The sequence below is a fragment of the Trachypithecus francoisi genome, unplaced genomic scaffold (assembly GCF_009764315.1).
Source record: "Trachypithecus francoisi isolate TF-2019V2 unplaced genomic scaffold, Tfra_2.0 Lachesis_group1, whole genome shotgun sequence".
Lineage (NCBI taxonomy): Eukaryota > Metazoa > Chordata > Mammalia > Primates > Cercopithecidae > Trachypithecus > Trachypithecus francoisi.
The window spans coordinates 48,803,619-48,827,469 of NW_022681454.1; the positions used below are offsets into that span (position 1 = coordinate 48,803,619).

At 38.5% G+C, this 23,851-nt stretch overlaps 1 non-coding gene across 1 annotated transcript; it reads right to left on the bottom strand.

The window, feature by feature from the left end:
• Window positions 1-19,466: 19,466 nt before the first annotated feature.
• Window positions 19,467-19,573, bottom strand: LOC117086429. Its single transcript, XR_004438342.1, has one exon. It is a non-coding gene; the product is annotated as a U6 spliceosomal RNA (small nuclear RNA).
• Window positions 19,574-23,851: the final 4,278 nt, after the last annotated feature.

Genomic DNA, 23,851 nt, shown 5'->3' on the forward strand with positions numbered 1-23,851 from the left:
CTAAAGAAAAGTTAGTTTCACACAGATGTACAGTTGGAAAAGAAAGTATTATTTAATAGTGGTTTCAGATAACTGTGGATATTCTATTTGATACTACATCAAAACTCAACATGTTTTAATTTTTTGAGGGTTAGTTGCAACGTGGAATGTGAAACCATGTCAGTGAACATTTTAATACTCTGTTGCATTAAAATAAATTGGCCTATCTTGGATTTTGAGGGGCTCTTTAACCCATGCATAATTTTGTAACATCAGTAATTAGTCATTTGAAAATAATTGGTTCAAAGGGTTATGCAGATATTCTAAGTATCTGCATATTCAAGAGAAACTTAGAATTTTTGTATGGATAACAAATACTGTCAGTTTTTTCCCTCAAAGTCACAAACTCAACTTTTTCAAATATCAAAATCTGAATTAGTCATTCTTTCAAGTAAAAATGGTGATGATGAAATGGGCACTTGGTTCAGCTCTCAACTCAAACCATCACACAAGTGTTTTTTCTTGAGATAACCATCTTCTTATGCAGCAGAAGTGTTTCACACTTTGCTTCCATTTTGTCACACAGAATGTTAAAAAGATGTGTACTCAAGGGTTGCAATTTAATCAAATTAAGTTTTGCAGTTTCCTTACGGACATTTTAAAAGGGAAACTGGCATAAAAAAGAAAACTACAAGTGCATGGTGGCAAAGAATGCAATGATAATTAATACCTCTTGCTGCCATTGCCTTGATTAAGGCACCAGCACTGTTACCTACCATTGCTTCTGTACCCTTAGTACAAATGTCAATTGTAGACAAACAATATCTTTGTGTTATCATGAAAATAGTTTGACCTTGTGAACTCTTGGGGACCCCAGAGGTCCATGGATGACATTTTGAGAACTGCTGCATTAGAGAAACTCTTGTACATGTATGAAAAAAGCTAAGTACAATGATGGTCATTGCAGTATCATGTAATAGACAAGGGAAAGGGAAAATGCTTGAAATGTTCACTGACAGAATGGATTAATATCAATAAATATATACACATACACATATATAGAGAGAGTAAAGGGGTGAGCAGGAGAGGAAAAAAATGAGAGAGAGCTTGTGGAATGATGTTAACAATATGATAATCTGAATGAAGGAATTTGGGGGTTCTTTTGCACAGTTCTTGCAAATTTTCTGTTTAAACTATTGCACAATAAAAAACATAAATTAAAAAACAAACTCACCAATCGAGGGATGTGTATTATACAGCAATGCAGGGAAAGATGGCATGTTTCAATTGGCATATCTGCATCGTTTGCTTGATTCGCTGTGTTAGTAAATGGTGAACAGAATATCTAGAACAGCAGGGATACAACTGATAAAATTTAAAGATTATCTCAGAAACTAAAAAGGCATTTGCATTAGCTTAACCTAGACACATGGAGGTAGTCAGTGTGAATCAACAGATAGAATACAATAATAATAAAGGCAAAAGAAAAATAAATGACAGTGTACAAAAATTTCACAGAGCCAAGAGGACTCAGGTTTCAGGAATAAATTAGTTAAAAGAGACTGGTACCCATTTGTGATTATAGGAATGTGTTACTTAGATGCAGCTATAACTTGCATGTGTACTTAGATTTAAATTTACTGTTCAATGGATTTTACATAATTTGTTTCAGGGAATTATTTTAGTTATTTTCAAATTGAAGTCTTTTTGAAGCATTTATTACTTCTTGTGCTAAAGTAATCCTATCGAATACTGCTACAAAATATCTGACCTGTGCTAACTCAACTGACATTCGTATTTAAAGCCCTGGTTCTCAGAGTGGGCAGACCAAGTAAACAGTGTCCATTATGGAATGTTGCCTGGATGTGGCCCATTTTCTTTGAGTGTACTTACTGGATATATTTATGATGCCTGCTTGCCTACAATCCCTTCTGAGAAAGATATGCCTAATACATGGAATAACAGTGGGGGATAGTGGTTTGTACCATGTGATCTCTCCCATGTGAACCTAGGGTGGACATCTGACCCACCAGTCTGTAGTTTGGAAATCTACAGATGATTGACGGATTGATCAGGTAAACTAGGACTGCGCTGATCAGATATTTAAGTCTCCTTCTTCCTCCACTAATTCGAACGGAACTGGGAATATGCTAAGATTCAAACTGAGTGGTAAATTCAGAGATGCTATTAGTAAGGTAAAGCCCATAGTGGCTGATGATTCAATCAAAGTTGTAAGGGAATGAAAACTATCAGAAGACAGAAGCCAGGTAGTTTGAAGAGAAGATGGATCAGACATGCTCAGAGAAGCAGAGATATCATGAAATACAGAGGAACTCTGTGGTTCTTGAAAGAGACAATAAAAAAATAGGCTGTTTTTAGAGTTCAGTTCTGCACGTTCTTGGTTTCTAAGCCTGGCCCAAATCCAGTATCCTTCATGAGTGGGTTTCTATCCATACAGCCAAATAAGCCTAACAGTATATAACACTGACCATTGGGTTAATTTGTGGTTTTAAAATTTGAATGTTAGCAACAGCATATTATTTACAGTCATACATTATTTAAATAGCATATTTGTCAGTGACTTTTTTTATTGGCTTAAAATAGCAAACATCTAGAAAAATCAACTTTTAAAATAGAAATATAGAGTGAAGTGATGATTAGGAGAGATGTGGACCTTCTTACTTTAAAAAGAGACACTAAAAGGGAAGTGGCTGTTTATCTAGTTTCTGGGAAAATAACAAAATCCCGGGTTTTGTTTGTTCAGCTGAATGATTGGAGTGGAGTTTGCTACTGCAACCAAACCAAGGGTTGTCTTGTTAGTAGATGAGTAGTTGCTTCTCTCCAGATGCAGTCTTGAGCCTCCTAGGAACTTTAGCCTGGAAAGTTTTCCTTTCTTCACAAATTATATCAATATTTCGTGATAAAATGCTAGTAATACCAGTGGTAATGATGTTTTACCTGTAAGTAATGTGAAAGTAACTTCAAACCTGAAATACATTCTGAAAAGAGAAGGCATAGTGTCATTATTAGCAACTAATACAGTGTCATTATTAGCAAGTAATTCCTATAACTTTTTAATCAACTCTCCCATCATTGCTTATATAATAACAAATACATGCCAAATATATTACATGCCAACTCATTCAATCTTTCAATAATCCTATAAAGTAGATATTATTATTTCCCCCTTTTACAATTAAGAGAAAGATCAAGTATCTTTCCAAGGCTACACTACTAGTGAGGAGTAGAATAGGAATTTGAATTTAGGCAGTCAGGCTCCAGGGTCTATGCTCACCACTACATTGCACTTTATTTATAGGTTTATTTGATCCATTCATACATTTATTCCAAATCTAGACAGTTCATTTTCCTATGTTTTCCCACATATGTGGTGGTTTTAAATGTTACTAGAGAATATCCATTGCATTGGTTATTTTGTAGACTCATAGGCAGGTAACTTGTTTTCTGCCAATGAAACAAAGTTAAGAATCAAGAAAAATTCTAAATGGTTATTTTTTATTTTACAACTCTTCCAGATGGATGTACAATGAAAGGCCAATATTGACCTGAAGTCAGAGATATTGTAAGAGGTTTCATTACAAGTCAACAAGATAGCATTGTATTGCTTATGAGAAATCTTTCCCTCTCATCTAAGAACTCTTCTCTGTGACCATCTCATGGTATCTCATGTCTTCTCTATTTCCCAGTTTCCCACCCTGCAAAGCACCAATAATACTAACATATTTAACTACCCACCTTTTTCCAAGATAAATTACAAAGCTTAATGTTGATCAGCCTATCTCTTTTTTACATATACGGCATTCTGTGCAAATTATTCACCAAGAGTTATTAATGGTAATATATTTGGACATTTAATAGCTATCAGTAACATAGTAATAGCTATGATTCATTGAGTGCTGAGTATGTTCCAATCTATGCATCCAATCAATGTTGCATATATTGGTGCTAAATGATCTTTATTTCACTAAATCTATGCAACATTGCTATGATGATGGCATAAACATCTACATTTTACAGATAAGGAAACTAATGCTTTGTAATTACCAAAGTATCAACATCAGGATTTCAAATTCTTTGTTGTTCACCATATAAACTATGTTGCTTCTTTCTCACTTTTGTTTTTTTAAAAAATATTTTTATCTGGAATTATTTTCCTTTTGCCTAAAAAACTTCCTTTAATATATTTTTTTGTAGTTCAAGAGCAGTACAAATTTTTGTAGTTAAAATTATCTCGGCTTTTGTTTATGTTGCTCAAAATAACTGTATTATGACTTAATTTTTACTAAGTATTTTGCTGGATATAAAATTCTAAAACTCTAGATTTGACAGTTCTGTTTTTTCCTTGCAGAACTTTAATGATGCTACTTCATTATCTTCTGGCTTGTGCTATTTCTGAGAAGTCTGTAATCACTCTTCTCTGTGACCTCCTTGTATGTAGGGTGACTCTAAGATTTTTTGCTTGACTGTTTATGAAATACTTCAGTGTGGTTTTCTTTGTGTTATCTTGCTTAGAATTCATTGAACTTTTAAGTTTGTTGTTTTCATCTAATTTGAAAAAAAAATTGCCCATTATTTCTTTAAAACTTTCTCCCCCAGTCATTTTCCCTCTCTCCTTGTGGGGCTCCAGCTACAGTATGATTATTCACTAAGATCCTGTTAGACTTTTTTTTTTTAACTTTTATTTTAGGTTCATGGTGCATGTGCAGGTTTGTTATATTGGTAAACTCATGTCATGAGGGTTTGTTGTACAGATTATTTTGTCACCCAGGTACTAAGGCTAGTACCCAATAGTTATTTTTTGTGCTCCTCTTCTTCCTCCTACCCTCTAACCTCAAGCAGGCCCCAGTGTCTGTTGTTCCCATCTTTGTGTCCATGAGTTCTCATCATTTAGTCCCACATGTAAGTGAGAACATGCGATATTTGGTTTTCTGTTCTTAAATTAGTTTGCAAGGGATAAGGGCCTCCAGTTCCACTCTGTTCCCACAAAACACATGATCACATTCTTTTTTATAGCTGTATAGTATTCCATGGGGTTCATGTATCACATTTTCTTTATCCAGTCTGCCACTGATGGGCACTTAGGTTAATTATATGTCTTTGCTATTGTGAGTAGAACTGCAAGGAACATTTGTGTGCATGTGTCTTTATGGTAGAATGATTTACATTCCTCTGGGTATATACCCTGTAATGGGTTGAATGGTAGTTCTGTTTTTTAGCTTTTTGTTATCAGTCTCTTTTTTTCCTCTGAGCTTCAATTTGGGTAACTCATATTGCTGTGTCTACAAGTTCACTGACATTTCTTCGTTATCTAAACTGCTGTTAATTCCACCAAATGAATTATTATACACAAAAATCATTTCTTATTTTATATATTGTAGTCTTTCTCCTCATCATGCTCATGTTTTCCTTTAACCATATTTACAATATCTGCTAAAAAATTTTGTCTCTAATTCACCCACTTCTGGTTCTGTGTTGTTGTTGTTGTTGTTGTTTTGTTATTGTTTTTTAATTTTATAGAGACAAGGTCTCACCATATTGTCCAGGCTGTCTCAAACTCTTGGGCTCAAGCAATCCTCCTGCCTCGGCCTTCCTAAGTGCTGGGATAAGAGGTGTGAGCCACTGCACTTGGTCTGGTTTTGTTTTTATTGGATGATTTTGTTCTGGGTTTTAGATCCTATTTTCCTGCTTCTGAGGGCACGTCTAGTAATTTTTGACTAGGAGCTGAAGATCATGAATTTTATGTTGCTGAGTGTCTAGCTTTCATTGTCTTCTTTTAAAGGGTGCTTGACTTAGTTCTGGTAGGCAATTAAGTCACTCGCTTTTTAGTTTAATCATTTTGAAAATTGCTGAAAATTTTGATAAGGCAGATACAGAGTAGATTTTACCCTACAGCTGGTTTACTCCTGCTACCCAGGCATGGCTGGTTACTGAATGTGTGTGTACTAAATGCCTCAGAGAGTCAGTAAGAACTATCCATTCTGGCTTGTTAGAACTTTATCATCTCTCAGGCCTAATGTGCTGTGAGAATTGTTTAGCTGATAGCACCCTAGTAATTGTCAGCTTAGCTTTGTGGGGTTTCAACCTGCACATATATAGCTTAATGTTCAGCAATAGGCTTCAGAGGACCTCATATACATTTCTGGAACTTTTTCTCTAGATAGGTATCTCTTTTCTAGTACTCTGCCCCATGAATTCTAGCTGCCTCAGCTTTAATATCTCTTCTGCTCAGGGAGGCCAGGATAGTCTACTTGTCTTCCCCTTCCATGTACTTTAGTCTGAGAAGTGCCTCCAGAAAGGAATTCAGGGTAATTGCAGGGCTCAGTTGATTTACATTATTTCTCTCAAGATCACAGTCATATGCTGATTATTACCTAGTACTGGAACCAGCTCTTGCATATATTTTACCCAGTTCTTTAACTGTTTATGAAAGGAAGAAAATTTGATACTAGTTACTCCAGCATGGTTAGATGTTTCTTTTTAAGATGATATATAGACCATCTTTTTAGGAATAACTCTATTGAAAACAATAAATTATTTAATATGAATGTATATTCCATGATTAAAGAGAATGCAAACAAAACTGAGATACATTAAACTTTTTATTGTGAATATCTATAATAGTGGAAGTAAAAATAAACTCTTCTAGGAAGAGAATTTGTCAGGAATAAGAAATTTTCAGGAGTTAACATATTTTTCCTTGGGCTTTAAATCATTCTATTTTCAAGAAAGAGAAAAATCATCTAAATTCTTTTCCATACTAACAAACTTGGCATTTCTGCCCATGGGAATCGGATGATGACTGTGTTTAACAGTGTGAGAAAAATTTTCTTCTTTGGGCATTCTATTAGAAGAGAAAAGAGTTTGACCTTGTTTTGGTTTTCACATAAAATAAAGGTTCAGAGTTTTGTTTATTTATTCAGGTTTTATTTTAATATTCTTTGCCACTGGTTAAGGCTTGGGGAATAGGTTGGGTGGGAGTTGAGCTGCCACACTTTAAAAACACGTAAGTAAAAAATGATGGAGCCTATTAAAGGAATTTCAAAGTCAAAAATACGTATCTCTAAACCCAACAGCTGGGAAGTTTACTTTCTCCACAATAAGTCTCTGGCTTCTTTTTTTCTTAAAGAAGGACTAATTTTAATGGGTAATGTCTCTTTTCCTAACCTACTTTCTGGAATAGGAAGGGGAATATGTCTTATTTTACTCTTTTTTTCTTTTCTATAATCCCTCCATTTAAAGATATCAATACAATTTTCTATTCTTCCCACATACAGAGGGTGTTGCTGACACTGCTTCATTAGGTTGTGTTATTGGGGGTGTTTCAGTGGGCTTGGTATGGATTTGTGTTTACCCCTCCACATATTTTCCTGGTGTTTCTAGAGGCCAATGCCCTCTTTTGGGATACCTCTGGTGTCTGGCACAAAATTTCTGGAGTCATCTCAGAATCCTGCATACCAAAATGGGCAATAGGGTATCAATTTTCTTTTTTTTTTTTTTTTTTTTGAGACGGAGTCTCGCTCTGTCGCCCAGGCTGGAGGGCAGTGGCCGGATCTCAGCTTACTGCAAGCTCCGCCTCCCGGGTTCACGCCATTCTCCTGCCTCAGCCTCCCGAGTAGCTGGGACTATAGGCGCCCGCCACCTAGCCCGGCTAGTTTTTTGTATATTTTAGTAAAGACGGGGTTTCACCGTGTTAGCCAGGATGGTTTCGATCTCCTGACCTCGTGATCCGCCCGTCTCGGCCTCCCAAAGTGCTGGGATTACAGGCTTGAGCCACCGCGCCCGGCCAGGGTATCAATTTTCAAAACATATTTATGTATTTGCGTGTGTGTGTGTGTGTGTGTATGTGTGCACACATATACATTTTTTAAAAGTTTTGTGCCTGGCCATAGTGGCTCATGCCTGTAATCCTGACAGTTTGAGAGGCTGAGGCAGGAGGATCACTTGAAAAAAGGAGTTTGAGACTGGCCTGGGCAACATAGAGAGACTTTGTCTCTATTATTAAAAAAAAAATTGTAGGGTATAATAAAATGTTAATAATTGATAATTGTTATCACTGGAAAGTTGAGAGTAAATGTTTATTTTCGTATTTTTCATCTTTTTTGGTTGTCAACATTTTCTAGTATTTCTATACAAACGCATATTTTAAAAGTGAGCTATTTTAAAGATGTTTAAGTAATAACTTTAAAATGATAACCTCACATGATAAAGTCCAAACATAGAACAAAATGCTAATATTATTTTCTAAGTTATTGACTTTTTTACCAGTGGCACTAACTTCACTTAGTATTTATTTAAGACACAGGCACTCAATGCAGGAGTAAATACATAGCACTTCTCCATACTTGCTTTGAGATGACCAAAAGTGGAAAGGCAGAGAAATTGACAGGGGCACTCATTACGGAGCTCATAGGGAGGGTGATTCCTCCCTGCATGAATTACTCATAAAAAAAAGTACAGGAGATTCATGACATTGCCCCTGACAGCATTGAAATTCTTTTTAATGGGGGTATGACCTAAAACGAACCTTTGATACCTGATCATGATGATGGGCTGTTTATTTATTTCTTCTCCTTCGTTTCCAGCCGGGGAGATGATTAATGTACCTACCTTTCCCATGATGGCCTCTGTGTATAAGTTGCTGTCCTTGAAGGACATTCAATGTTTTAAAGTGCTGATCAGTCTAATTTCTTCCTTCTAGGCTGTCTGGAAAAGGACACCAACAATCACCCATGAGGATTGCCCTTCAACCTATGGGAGGAAATGATCGAAATGGGAGCTAGAGAAGATTGTTGTTGGAATCTCAGGTAAGGCATTTTCTATCCGACACAAGAAACTTACATACTTGGAGAGGATAGTTGAAGCCATGTTCAGGTAAAATGGTGCCATATAATGACAGCTGTCTGATGTGTGGAGGTCTTTTTTTTACAATGACAACAAGTTAAGCCAAATGGCAACTGAATTTTTTATTTGTTATTATTTTTATTCATGATTAATCATGATAAAACACACATATTATAAAATTTACCATTTTCACCATTCCCAAGCATACGCTCAGTAGTAATATTCACATTGTTGTGCAAACAATCTCAATGATTTTTTTATCTTGCAAAACTGAAACTCTATATCCAATAAGCACCATCTCTTCATTTTCTCTTCCTCTCAGTCTCTGGCAACCACCATTCTACTTTCTGTTTCTATAAATTTGTTTATTTCAGATACCTCATACATTATATGACACTTTTTTGCCTTTTTGTGACTGGCGTATTTCACTTAGCACAATGTCTTCATAATGGCTTCAAGGTTCATCCATGTTTTAGGACGTATCAGCATTTCCTTCCTTTTTAAAGGTTAAATAATATTCCATTGTTGACCACATTTTATTTATCCCTTGTCCATCGAAGAATAGTTGGGCTATCTCCACCTTTTGGCTACTGTGAATAATGCTGCTATGAACATGGGTGTATTCAAATATCTGATTAAATATTTGCTTTCAATTATTTTGAAGTTTAAATTCATTTTTACTATCACTACTCAGAAGTGGAATTGCTGGATCATATATAATCCCATACATAAGTTTCTAACACTCCATCACTGGGAGGTAAATGTCGGAAACTTAGAAGTGCAGGTTTTGGTGCAGGACTGTGAGTAGTTAGAAGCTGATATGTAATACTTTAGGCCAGCGATCCAGAGCTACCCCATTGAAGATGAAGATGCACCCTTTATTTGGCAGAAGTTACGGTAGTGACAACAGCAAGGGAAAGAAGGATCTGGAACACATTAGTCATCTGGTCATAGGAAGTGAGATAGATAGTGGAAGTGCACAGAAATGTCTCACATTATGGGAATAAAAAGGAAAGAATTATAGTTTTCAAACTTCAATCAACTTAGAAAAATTTGTGTCATCTTTTGATTCCTGGGCTTCCTTCTCAAGAGATTCCCATTCAGTAAGCCCTTTTGAGGCTCAAAAATCTGCATTTTAATAAACATTAGAGAAAAATTATTGGGGACAGATAATTCCTAACAACTGTCAGGTGATAAAAACTAACTCTTGATTACCCGTGTTAATATGAAGAAAACTACAATATCCTGAATCAATGACTCTCAAGTGCTGGGCTGTAACTGTTGTAACCAATTCTGTGCCAACTGCTTCATCACTTGGATAATTTGCTGCTTTAAGAAATACCTGGGCCCCAGTGCCTGATTCTCAGTGTGTGTTATATTTTTCTCTATCTTCATAGGTTGGCAATTATGTAGAAGGCCCACTTTTCCCAGTTTTAAGGTAGTGATCAAATCCAAATACAACTGAGTGCTTTAAATGAAGGAACCCATGTGGGACCACCATAGTTAAACTAAATGTCATACAGACTTCTCTAATGCTTTGATTTTTAGAAACTTGACTCATGCTATCACACAGTCTGTACAAGTCTGGCCCCTTCCTCATGATTAGTGCAAATCCTATAGTGTATCTCCCCCTGGTGCCTCTGTCTCTGGACTGCTTCCATATGTGTCATCTTGCTTGAGCTCTACCCTTGCAACTATAGACTTCAGCTCCTCCTAACTTTTCAGTTTTCAAACCCATTCATGAATTGTTTGAGGTTAATAACTTTACTGAAGACCCCTGGAGTGAAGAGAGGCACCATATTACTACATGGCAGTAATCTCCCACTTGTTAATTGCCCCACACCATCTTCTGTTGTATTTTCTAAAATCCAAGCTCCGAATCTGTGCTTTCCTTGTTCATTCAGTTCTCTAGAAATTTCAGTAGAATCTGCCATGCTCCGTGGGATTGTTGCCTTCAGCAAAAGTTTTCTATTTACTACCAACAAGTCTCTGGGGGGGAATATATTGTGTTAGGATGGTTGTTTAAGATGTTATTTTCCCAGGATTCAGGGTCCTGAGTCTACACTATAGAACAACTACCAAACTGTATCAGGATCCTAAGGATGGTATGGGGAGGTCATGCCCTTTTCCAACTCCTGCAGTTCCACTCAAACTTTCTCTCTTTTACTTCAACCTAAGAAGAGTCTCCTAATGATCCAGATCATAACACATGGAATCCATAACTCTTCTAGCTTGCAATAGGCAGCCCAGAAGCCAGGATCAAGATTGCAGAGTAGCCTTCCTGATTCCCTTCCCCTTACCCCCATACCCAAATCTTAGTCCTCTGTGTTTTTAACATTCAGATTGTAGGATTACACTAAGAAAAGAAGACAGTGTTTTCCCCAACAGTGATTTATTTAAATTATTTTATGATACTAAGTATCCCAATTAATATCTTTGGACTTGACTCACTCATATCATCACTTGATCTCCTGAGGCAAGAGGATTGATTGGTGGAAGGAAGGTAGACTGGAAAGGAGTCCCTCTAGAGCTGTTAATCCATTCCATCAAATCACCATAAATCAGTTCCTAATTTTCAATAGAAACAGAAACAGCATTATTCTAACTGGAACCTGCCTTTCACATTTCCCTGTAAACCACCATCTTGAGCACTGAATTTGTGGAGAATAAGAATTTATAATTGAGGGATGGGCACAGTGGCTCACACCTATAATCCCAGCACTTTGGGAGGCCAAGGTGGCAGGAATAGTTGAGTCCAGAAGTTCAAGACCAGCCTGGGCAACATGGCCAAACCCTGTTTCTACAAAAAATACAAAAATTAGCCAGGTGTGGTGGTATACCCCTGTAGTCCCAGCTACTTGGAGGACTGAGATGGGAGGATCATATGAGCCCAGGAGGTTGGGGCTGCAGTGAGCCATGAGCATACCACTATACTCCAGTTTTCGCGACAGAGTGAGACCCAGTCTCTTAAAAAAAAAAAAAGAATTTATAATTGAGATTTGAATTTTATTTTTATTTAGTTGGGCTAGAACTAATGTTGGTCACTTTAAGTCATTCATTCAATCAACACATTTTATTAAGCAACTACTGTGCTTAGTAAAATACTAATTTTATTGAATAACTACTATGCACTCACTGAGCTAAGCACTGGATATATAATGGTGAACAAAACAGAGATAGTATAATACCTGCCAGTCTGGTATGAAGGTCTCTAAGTAAATAAATAAACAAATACTTAGAAATTGTGAGTAGACATCAAGAAGAAAACAATAAAAAGGAGCTGAGATAGAGAATAAAATGAAATATATACTTTTTAGACAGGGTCATGGGGCTTTTCTGAGAAGGTAACATTGAAGCCGAGACCTAAAGGATGGGAAGGAACTTGCCATGTGATGAGATGTGAAGTGGCTAAGGTGGTTTCCTAGGCAAAGGCCTTGAGGCCAGGGAGCCTGAGGCAAAAGGAACTGGCTGAAGCTGAATGGGAGGGAGTGGCAAGAGCCCAGGAGGTGGAGGTTGCAGTGAGCCAAGATCGTGCCACTAAACTCCAGCCTGGGTGACAGAGCAGGACTCTGTCTCAAAACAAAACAAAAACAAAAACAAGTAAACAAGCAAAAACAAAGAGAGAGAGATAAGGGTGGCTGTATCATCAGAGTTCCTAACACACAGGACATCGCAAGGCCATGGGAAGGAGTTCTGAGCCGTGGGAGAGGGTGGGTGGGAAAGGCATAGGACTGGAAGTAGGAAGGTGGGTGAGCTCACTAACTGCCCGTACAATCTGTCCTGTACAAACTTTTAATGCTGATTTTTCCATGATTGATGGCAATTTATTCTTTCTAGATGTCTCTCTTACTTGATTACACTGTTTTAGGTCAAGGATGTTGTTTCAGAATGTATTCAACACCTAGTAGTAGGTGTTAAATAAGTATTTGTTGACTATATGGATGTCCTATGTGCTCAGTTAGCTTGAGATACAATTGCTGTATCTCCCTAGTACCCAGCACAGTGCTATGCACAGGGTACATGTGGAGGATTAATTTAGAGGGCTCTGCAGGATCACATAGAAAAGAGTTTTTTGTTTTTTGTTTTTAACCTGGCATTTTCTCTTACTTTACCGTATAATCTTACCTGAATAGACTTAGGAACATTTTCCCATGAATTATTCATTTCGGCACATACCTTGTAAAACATCGAATGTCTCTAACCTTTTGAAACCGCGAGGCTTCCCCAACCAGCATTTAGAGTGAAATCTCTGTGGTAGCACTTTACCAATTTGCTCCTCAGCTCTTTTTCAGTTCTTGGCTCATGTGAATAAGCGGGCCAAAATGCTCTTCTGGGAATGCACAGCATGGATATATATTTTTTACTATCACAGCAGAATTGTTTTGAATACACTTCGGCCATGAGGTTAAAGCTCTCCACAAGGAATACTTCAGCAATAATTCTGCTGCCCTCTAGCTGAGCGCTGAAATCCCTCCAGAACGCCAGCATTACCCTTCAAGAATGGTTCTGAAATGACTTTACTCACTTCCCCGTCCTTTCTATTCCTATTGAAATTCTTCCAGAATGCTCACAGTAACTTTAACCAGATGCCAGAATAACTTCTAACTTCTAGGAAGATTTCTGTAACAATTTATTACACAATGCAACGCAAGCTCACTTTTTAAAGAAGAGGTCTGATAGGCACAGCTGGTCAAAATTGTATTCCAGATACCCTGTGGTTAGGTTATTTCAGCTTTATTGATGACTCAGAAATTATATAAAGGGATTGTGAAAGGACCAGCACACACGTGCAGATGAAAGGGTTGGATTTTCTCTTAGATTCTGCTGCTGCCACTACTGCTACTGCTACTATTACTTTCTTTTCCAATTATCATTTTCAGAGACCCTAGGCATCAAGACTTGGCTCTGACACTTGTTAAATAAAAGCCAGTGAACTTGGTCAGAAGCAAAATGTATTCTCATAAGCTGGCCCCAAACTTGAGCAACACACAGAAATCAAATTATGTTCAAAATTCAAAAGCATGGGAAGATATATTTTTCATTCACTTATTCAGTAAATGTTTATTAAGTACCTACTGTGTGCCAGTGCTGCGCTAGGCACTAGAAATACATGGGTCGACAAGACGGATATGAAATTTCCCATGTAGCAAGACCTCCATTGTTATGTGGAATTCCATTTGGAGACAGAATCAGCATCAATGATTTGTATATGACCGAATATATAAAATCTATGCTTTGAGGCTGTATTAGCTTCTTAGCTCTGCATTAACAAATTACCACAAACTTGTTGCCTCAAGACAATGGATGTTTATTCTCTCACAATTGTAGAAGCTAGGAGTCTGAAATCAAAGTGTTGATTTCCTTCAAAGGCTCTAGGGGATTGTATTAGTCCATTCTCACGCTGCTAATAAAGACTTACCTGAGACTGGGTAATTTATAAAGGAAAGAGGTTTAACTGACTCTCAGTTCTGCATGGCTGGGGAGGCGTTAGGAAACTTACAATAATGGTGGAAGGGGAAGCAAACATGTCCTTCTTTACATGGCGACAGCAAGGAGAAGTGCCAAGCAAAAGGAGAAAAGCCTCTTATAAAACCATCAGATCTCACGAGAACTGACTATCAGGAGAACTGTCTATCACGAGAACAGCATGAGGGTAACTGCCCCCAAGATTCAGTTACTTCCCACTGGGTCCTTCCCACAACACGTGGTGATTATGGGAACTACAGTTCAAGATGAGATTTGGGTGAGAACACAGCCAAACTGTATCAGGGAGAATCTTTCCTTGCCTTTTCCAGCCTCACGTGGCTCCTGGTGTTTCCTGGCTTGTAGCAACATCCCTGCAATCTCTGCCTCTGTCTTCACATGGCCTTTTACCTCTGTCTTCATGTGGCCTTGTTAGAAAGACAGCAGTCGTTGCACTTAGGGCACACCCTAAACCAGTATGACCTCATCTTAACTAATTATATCTGCAAAAGCCTATCTCCAGATAAGATCACAGTCTAAGGTTCTGGGCGAACATGAATTTTGAGGGAGTGTATTATTTTGAGGAAATAATAATAAAATTATTATTGTACCCAGTCTAACAGTGAGCTCATTACATTAAAACAATTAAAACTACTTTACAATTACTTTTTTTTATGCGATCACCTTAAGTTGAGATAGCAAATGAGTTTTCTATTGTTTTTGGTGTTTTTTTTTTTTTTTTTTTTTTTGAGACAGAGTCTCGCTTTGTCGCCCAGGCTGGAGTGCAGTGGCGCCATCTCAGCTCACTGCAAGCTCCGCCTCCCGGGTTCACGCCATTCTCCTGCCTCAGTCCTCCAGGACTACAGGCACGCACCACCATGCCCGGCTAATTTTTTGTATTTTTAGTAGAGACGGGGTTTCACCATGTTAGCCACGATGGTCTCGATCTCCTGACCTTGTGATCCGCCCGCCTCGGCCTCCCAAAGTGCTGGGATTACAGGCGTGAGCCACCGCGCCCGGCCTGTTTTTGGTTTTGTCATTTTGATTCAGTCATTCTAATTTCAATTAATCAGCAGGTGGTATAATTCACAATGAGTCATTATCCAAAGGATAGCCAACTCTCCGGTTTGAGATTCTCTGTACGTGGAGTCAAATAAAATTGGCAAAGAATATTGTAGAAGAGTTTAGTTTTATATTTTGAAATACAAGGTATATTCATAACACTTTGCTGAAAGCTTTACAAAAGTGATATTTTCTTAAAGAATGCATTGTAAAGTCTATCAAAGCACAATAACCTGAAAGGGATTTTTAATGTGTCAATTAAAAGAATCCTGATTACATTCTATGGGCAGTGACTAAGAATTCCTAAAAGCATGATTTTATTATTGTTATTTTTTAATCAGTGACAGGAGGCAACATTGTTCCATACATGGTGACAATGGAACATATAAATGGAAGGTTTTAATTAACATGTAGACCTCTTTTCCCTTTACAATGTAATTTTTTCCCTAATGGTAAAAGACAATATGTTTGAAAAATATTACATCACTTATCTTCCCTTTATATTAAAAAAGTCAGAGATGGTGCTTGAATTAAGAAAGGGACATGTCATATATTTATAGCAACTAATATGTGTTGAACAATCTTAAATTCAAATGCTTTCACTAGTTGTTAAGCCATGTATTAAGACAGTTTATGGTTTTGGAAATATGGTTGCTGGGGCAATAATAGAGAAATCACTGGGTCCTGATGTATTGGTTCAGGTACTGCCTTTCAGGACCGATTGCCGAGTGTTTGGGGATGGTTATATAGTTTAATAGAAAAGCATGTGTTTTGTGTTTGTACAAAATGGACTGGTTTCAAAATTCTAAAGACTGCCTGTCTTTAGAAAAGTACATTTTAAAAGCTTCCTCTATAATTATTTTCTAGTCTGTAAATTCTAGAAAATTATTCTTATTTCATGAGATTTAAGGATACAATGAAATAATACAGACAAACCCTCTGGCTCAATGGCTGGCAAATAGTAAATATTTCTTGCTTCAATATTCTATGCTTCAATTCTTCTTTTCCAAAATGGGGACATAATACCTACTGTGCAGCACTATAGCCTAGTGCTTAAGAACATGAAATTTGAGTTGAGAAAATCTGGGTTTAAACCCCAGCTACGCCACTGCAAAGCTATGTAGCTTTGAGCTAGTTACTGAGTGAATTGATGTTTCATCTTTTGCCTGAGAATTCATCTCTAATCTACTGTGTGGTTTCAGCTTCAGCCTTAGACTGTGAATAGCCAATTAGCTAATTGCCAATTTCAATGTCACTTCTGCTATTCTTGAATTTGTACATGATCAAGTAAGTTGCCATTATATCTAGTCAGCGTAAGAATATTATATAAATAAGTGAAGTATGCTTTTAGATGCATTGCTAGTTTATATGACAGTTTGAATTATTATTTAGGAAATACTCACTTATTTCTCCTCCCATGTGTATGAAATATATTTCCCCTTCCTATCAGTGTTGGGCTTGGCCCGGTGATATACTTTGCACAATAGGATGTAGGTGTTTGTGATATAAGCAAAGACTTGGAATGTGCTTGTGCAATAGACTTTCCATCTTCCCCCTCTACTATTGCCATGAGAAGAGCTTCCTGCAAGCAGCTGCTGCTCCATCAGCCTAGAGCACAGAATGCCCACCTGCAGAGTAGACTTGAGCCCAGCCTGCAGTGAGGAACCATGTCCAGTCAATCCTACAGCTTGAATCAATCACCAGCCTAGACCAGCTGACCTTCAGCAGACCTATATATATGTAAGCAAGAATAAATAGTTGTAGTTTTTAAGCCACTAAATCTTGAAGTGGTTAGTTATGTCGCATAGCTGTCCAGTACAGTTTATGAATATGCATTTTTAAATATAAGTAAGCGTTTTAGACTTAACTTGAAGTAAAATTTTTCTTTCTTTTTTTTTTGTGTGTGTTTTTTGTTTTTTGATTTTGAGACAGTTTCACTCTTGTTGCCCAGGCTGGAGTGCAATGACGAGATTTCAGCTCACTGCAACCTCTGCCTCTTGGGTTCAAGGGATTCTCCTGCCTCAGCCTCCTGAGTAGCTGGGGTCACAGGCATGTGCCCCCATGCCCAGCTAATTTTTGTGTTTTTAGTAGAGACAGGGTTTCTCCATGTTGGTAAGGCTGATCTTGAACTCCTAACCTCAGGTGATTCGCCCTCCTTGTTCTCCCAAAGTGCTGGGATTACAGGTGTGAGCCACCACGCCCGACTGTAAAATTTTTCTTAAGACCTTTATATCATAAAACTCTATTATCTAGTTGATGTATGAATGTGCTACAATAATTAACAATGATTATGAAAGCTGTTGATTTTATATACAGAAATGATTTTTTAGAATGTTCAAATTTTTTTTTTTTTTTTTGACGACGTCTCGCTTTATTACCCAGGCTAGAGTGCAGTGGTGTGACATTGGCTCCTTGCAACTTCCACCTCCTGGATTCAAGCAATTATCTTGCCTCAGCCTCCTGCGTAGCTGGGATTGCAAACATGGACCACCTCGCCTGTCAAATTTTTATTAGAGACAGCATTTCACCATGTTGGCCAGGCTGGTCTCAAACTCCCGACCTCGTGTGATCCACCCAGCTTGGCCTCCCAAAATACTGGGTCTACAGATGTGAGCCACGGCACTCAGCTAGAACTTTCAAATATTTCAATAGGGAAACATTTGGATAATTTTAGAAAAATTATATATTCTTCAATCCAGCAAATGCTTATGAAAGTTAAAACAATAGGAATTCAAAGAATAGAGATTAGATTATATCATAATTCTGGTCTTTGTAGACTTGTTTGGTTCATTTCATGTGTTAAACAAGTAACAGAGAACTGTTTAAGTTTGAATTACTTAATTCCAGAGAAGTTATCTGGATAAGTGAACATAGTAATCTTACAATGACTTGAGCTTTGATAAATATTTCTGGCTGGGCATGGTGGCTCGTGCCTGTAATCCCAGCACTTTGGGAGGCTGAGGCGGGAGGATCACTTGAGCCCAGAAGCTCTAGGCCAGCCTGGGAAATATAGCGAGACTTTGTCTCCACAAAAAATTTAAAACTTTACCATGGATGGTGGTGCATATTTGTAGTCCCAGATACTTAGGAGGCTGAGGTGGAAGTACTGCTTGAGCTGGGGAGGCAGAGGTTGCAGTGAGCTGTGATCATGCCACTGAGCTTCAGCTTGGGCAACAGAGTGAGACCCTGTCTCAAAAAAAAAAAAAAAAGATTTCTATAAAATCTCATGAATTTGTTATCATCATTATTATACCTTCATAGTCACTGTATCAAGATAATTTGGTTGAAACTGTTTGAAACTAATAGGAACAGAATCTGGCTATTGAAGCGAAATATTTATTGGAAGGATGTTGGCCAGCTTACAGGCTAATCAGGGCATTCTGGTCCAACTATAGAAGGAGTGCTAGCAGTTCATGGTGGTGGCAAAGATCTAGGGAGAGGGTTTCCCCAATAATCTTTCCAGGATGCTTGCCTTGAAATGAATGAACTCAAACCTTCTCTGTCTTATTGCTACTTTCTCAAGACTGAAATTCCAAGAAGTAAGCATCTGAATATCCTATCCAGGAGAGGACAGAGAACCACTGGGGACCACTGGGGAACTCTCATTTCCGCTAAAGATATCAGGAACTTACTGCCAGAGAAGGTAGAATGGATACCAGTCAGCCAAAGAATACCACCTGTTAATTTATTATTATTGTTATGAATATCACTTACCATCATCATTTTTATTCTCCATTGCTGGAAGGTTGAAGGAGATCTATACCTGGGACATTTCTCAAAAGTATGATATAAGAATTTAGAGCTAAGATGGAATTTATGGCTGTGCATGAGTTAAACAGTGAGATGTCTCCAGGCAGAAGCAGAGATATTTCTGATATGAGCCAATCTGGGACACCTGTTCATGTGGGATAGAACATTGAGAGGAGTGTTTTTCCTAATAGAGAATGGCTTGTCTATTTACAAACTTGGGTTTCTCCAAGAGGATTTGATAACTTCCTCCAAAGTCTTTACCAACAGATGAGAAGATTCTCCTTTTTGTCTTGTTGAGTGAGGTATGTTTCACCAAACATTTCAATTATAATAATTTTTCTTTAAAACAATTATATATGGAACACTTCACGAATTTGTGTGTCATCCTTGTGCAGGGGCCATGCAAGTCTTCTCTTTATTGTTCCAATTTTAGTATATGTGCTACTGAAGCCAGCACTCACCAAACATTTCACCTTGTTCATAGCCAAGATCTGCATATTAGTATCTTAGTCTTCTCAATACTTTAAAAATGTCTCTTGCATTTTTTGATCTTTGTTATCTACTTAGGAGTTAGTCACTATGTTCTATGTACTTTGTATATGACTGCAAACAGAGAGGATGAAGGGGTGCTTATGCTTTTGAGCTTAATTGGGAGAGTAGATAAAACAAATAGCTATGCAAATAATCATAGTTTTGATCAAAATGCCCTGAAGGAGACATATAGGATGTAATGACGTGTGTAGACAATGAGGGACTAACTTAAACATGGAGGGTCAGGAAGGCTTCCCTCAGGATTACAGCTTGAGCTGAGACATAGAGGTTGAATAGGAGTTAGGTTAAGAGGGGTGGGGTGGAGGGAGTAGGGGTTTGGGACAGAAGCAGGTATTAAGGCCAGAGGTGGAAAGTAGCTCAGCCTACTGCAGACATCTTAAGACCTGTGTTTCTGGATTGCAGTGAAGGGAAGAGATTGGTGAGAGAGAAGATTCTCCTTTCTTTTCCAATGCTAAGACCAACAACTTTTAATATTTGAAGATGTTTCATCTTATCAAATGTGCTAATCTTTACAATCTTCTAGGAAGCAAGTAGAGGAAGTAAATGGAAACATTGCAAGGAGGGGACATAGGCTATTTTTGGTACATGCTCCACGAAAGCATCGAAAAACCACAATTCTGCCTGTCTCATTTGACTTCCATGCTCCATGTCTTAAGCTGCGTTGACCAATCAGAGAGGCAAACAGTATCTAATGTTTGAGTCATCCCCATCCTTTCAAAATCCATTTGAAGACTGGTCATTTTTTTTCTCTGTTAGGTGCTTGGAAAATTTTCAGAAGAACAAATTAGGCAGAGCAGTGAATGCTGTGTGTGCACACATTCCCTCTGGCCTGGTGTTTCCAGTTCAGTGGGCCACTTCTCACTTGTCATATTGAATCCTTTATTACAACAAAATATTATTTTAAAGCTGCACTAACAGTAATTAGAAGCAATTGAGTTTTATCAACTAACACAAACTGTGGGATTTGAAACTTGGATTTTAGCTGGTATTTTAATGAAGTGTGTGTTAACAACACCAAATCTTCTGTCAGGGCAGCAGCTGAGTTGCATATACAGACCTTTGATGGGGGACCATGTGTTAACGCTCAGAGGCGTCAGGCTCATGTGGGACTCTGCACATCCATACCTCACAGATCTGTCTCCCAGGCCCATTTTTACTTTTTCCTTCTCCTAATGAAAATTCTGATCATCCTTACATTGTTTTGATAAAAATTTGGAATTAAAGATGATTATTCCCATATGGACATATTAATAATACATATTTAGATGTGAGTAATGATGACTTAAATTTTCTCTTTGCTCAACTGTCTCATTTCAGCCTAAGATGTTAAAAGGACACATAGTACAGAATGTTAGAACTTATTTAGTGAGAAGCAGGAGGTTAAGGAGGAAGAGAGAATAAAATGAAGGAGAAGGATGCTCTCTAACTTTCAGTTAGCATTTCTAGTGGAATAAATGTATGCAGGAAGCAGGTTGGTTTCTCTTTTTAAAAGATAACCTTCTAAACCGTGGTCAAGGGCCTTTTCAGTTGAACATTTTCAAAGAATAACTTACAATTTACTAAAGAAGCTCACACAGCTAAAGCCAAGACCATCACGGCAGAATGGAGCCTTTTAAACTATGAAAGCTATGCTCCTATAAGGACAAAATCTAGACTAGAGAAATATGTATCATAAGCTTTGCAGAGAGATTTTACCTAATCAGCATGCAATTCAAACTAAAATCTAGCACTTTTAACTTTTTATCTGCTCTTCCTATTTTGACCAATGCCAGAAGTAGATGCTATTTGCCTAAAGAAGATAACACAGTGGTGTGGTTTGACTGTGTTTCCACCCAAATCTCATCATCTTGATTGTAGTTCCCATAACCCCCCCATGTCGTGGGAGGGACCAAGTGGGAAGTGACTGAATCATATGGGGCAGTTTCCCCATGCTGTTCTCGTGATAGTGAGTGAGGCTCATGAGATCTGATGGTTTCAAAAGCATCTGGCATTTCCCGTGCTTGCACTAATTCTCCTCCTGACCTGTGAAGAAGTGCCTTCTGCCATGATTGTAAGTTCCCTGAGGCCTCCCCAGGCATTCAGAACTGTGAGTTAATTAAGCCTCTTTCCTTTATAAATTTCCTGGTCTTGGGCAGTTTTTTATAGCAGCATGAAAATGGACTAACACAGTATTTGGTACTGTGGTAGTCGGGTGCTGCTATAAGAATACCCAAAAATGTGGAAGCAACTTTGAAGCTGGATAACAGGCAGAGGTTGGAACAGTTTGAAGGGCTCAGAAGAAGATAGGAAAATGTGGGAAAGTTTGGAACTTTCTAGAGGCTTGTTGAATGGCTTTGACCAAAATGCTGATAGTGATCTGTACAGTGAAGTCCAGGCTGAGGTGGTCTCAGATGGAGATGAGGAATTTGTTGGAACTGGAATAAAGATGTTCTTGCTATGCTTTGGCAAAAAGACTGGCAGCATTTTGCCCCTGCCTTGGAGATCTTTGGAACTTTGAAGTTGAGAGAGATGATTTAGGGTATCTTGCAGAAGAACTTTCTAAGCAGCAAAGTTTCAAGAGGAAGCAGAGCATAAAAGTTTGGAACATTTGCAGCTTGAGGAGACAATAGAAACGAAAACCCCATTTTCCGGGGAGAAATTCAAGCAGGCTGCAGAAATTTGCATAAGTAACAGGGAGCTCAGTGTTAATTACCAAGACCATGGGGAAATGTCTCCAGGGCATGTCAGAGACCTTCATGCCAGCTCCTCCCACCACAGGCCCAGAAGCCTAGGAAGGAAAAATGGTTTTGTGGGCCAGGCCCAAGGCCACCCTGCTCTGTGCAGCCTCAGGCCATGGTGCATCCCAGCTGCATTGGCTCCAGCCTAAAAAAGGATCAAAGGCTAAAAGGGGTCAAAGTACAGTTCAGGCCATTACTTCAGAGGGTGCAAGCCCCAAGTTTTGATGACTTACATGTGGTATTGAGCCTCTGGATGCACAAAAGTCAAGAATTGAGGTTTGGGAATCTCTGCCGAGATTTTGGAGGATGTATGGAAATACCTGAATGTCCAGGCAGAAGTTTTCTGCAGGGATGGAACTCTCATGGATAACTTCTGCTAAGGCAATTCAGAAGGGAAATGTGGGATTGGAGAAGAGTACCCACTGGGGCTGCCTAGTGGAGCTATGAGAAGAGGGCCACCGTTCTCTAGACCCCAGAAGGGTAGATCCACTGACAGCTTGCATCGTGTACCTGGAAAAACCCCAGGCACTCAATGCCAGCTATGAATGCAGCTTGGAGGGAGGATGTATCCTGCAAAGTCACAGGGGCAGAGCTGCCCAAGACCATGGGAGTCCACCTCTTGCATCAGTGTGACCTGGATGTGAGACATGGAGTTAAAGGAAATCATTTTGGAGCTTTAAGATTTAATGACTGCCTTGCTGGATTTCAGACTTGCATGGGGCTTGTAACCCCTTTGTTTTGACCCATTTCTCCCCTTTGGAAAGGGTAGGGTGTATTTATCCAATGCCTGTAACCCCATTGTATTTTGGAAGGAACTAACTTGTGTTTGATTTTACTGGCTCATATGCAGAAGGGACTTGCCTTGTCTCAGATGAGATTTTGGACTTGGACTTTTGAGTTAATGCTGGAATGAGTTAAGACTTTGGGGGACTGTTTTTGAAGGCATGATTGTGTTTTGAAATGTGAAGACATGATATTTGGGAGGGGCCAGGGGGGAATGATATGGTTTGGCTGTGCCCCCACCCAAATGTCATTTTGAATTGTAGTTCCCATAATCCCCATGTGTTGTGGGAGGGACCCACTGGGAAGTGATTGGCTCATGGGGATGGTTTCCCTCATCCTGTTCTCATGATAGTGACTGAGGCTCATGAGATCTGATGGTTTTATAAGCATCTGGCATTTCCCCTGCTTGCACTCATTCTTTCTCTTCCTGCCCTTTGAAGAGTTGCCTTCTGCCATGATTGTAAGTTTCCTGAGGTCTCCCCAGTCATGTGGAACTGTGAGTCAATTAAAACTCTTTTTTTTGTAAATTACCCAGTCTTGGGTATTTCTTCATAGCAACATGAGAACAGGCTCATACACACAGTTATTCCATTTCTAGTGGGTTTTATCTTTGTAAGAGAAATGGCCCAGGATTTCTTTGATGCCCATAGAAATCTACTCCACACCTATGCTTATACAGTCTG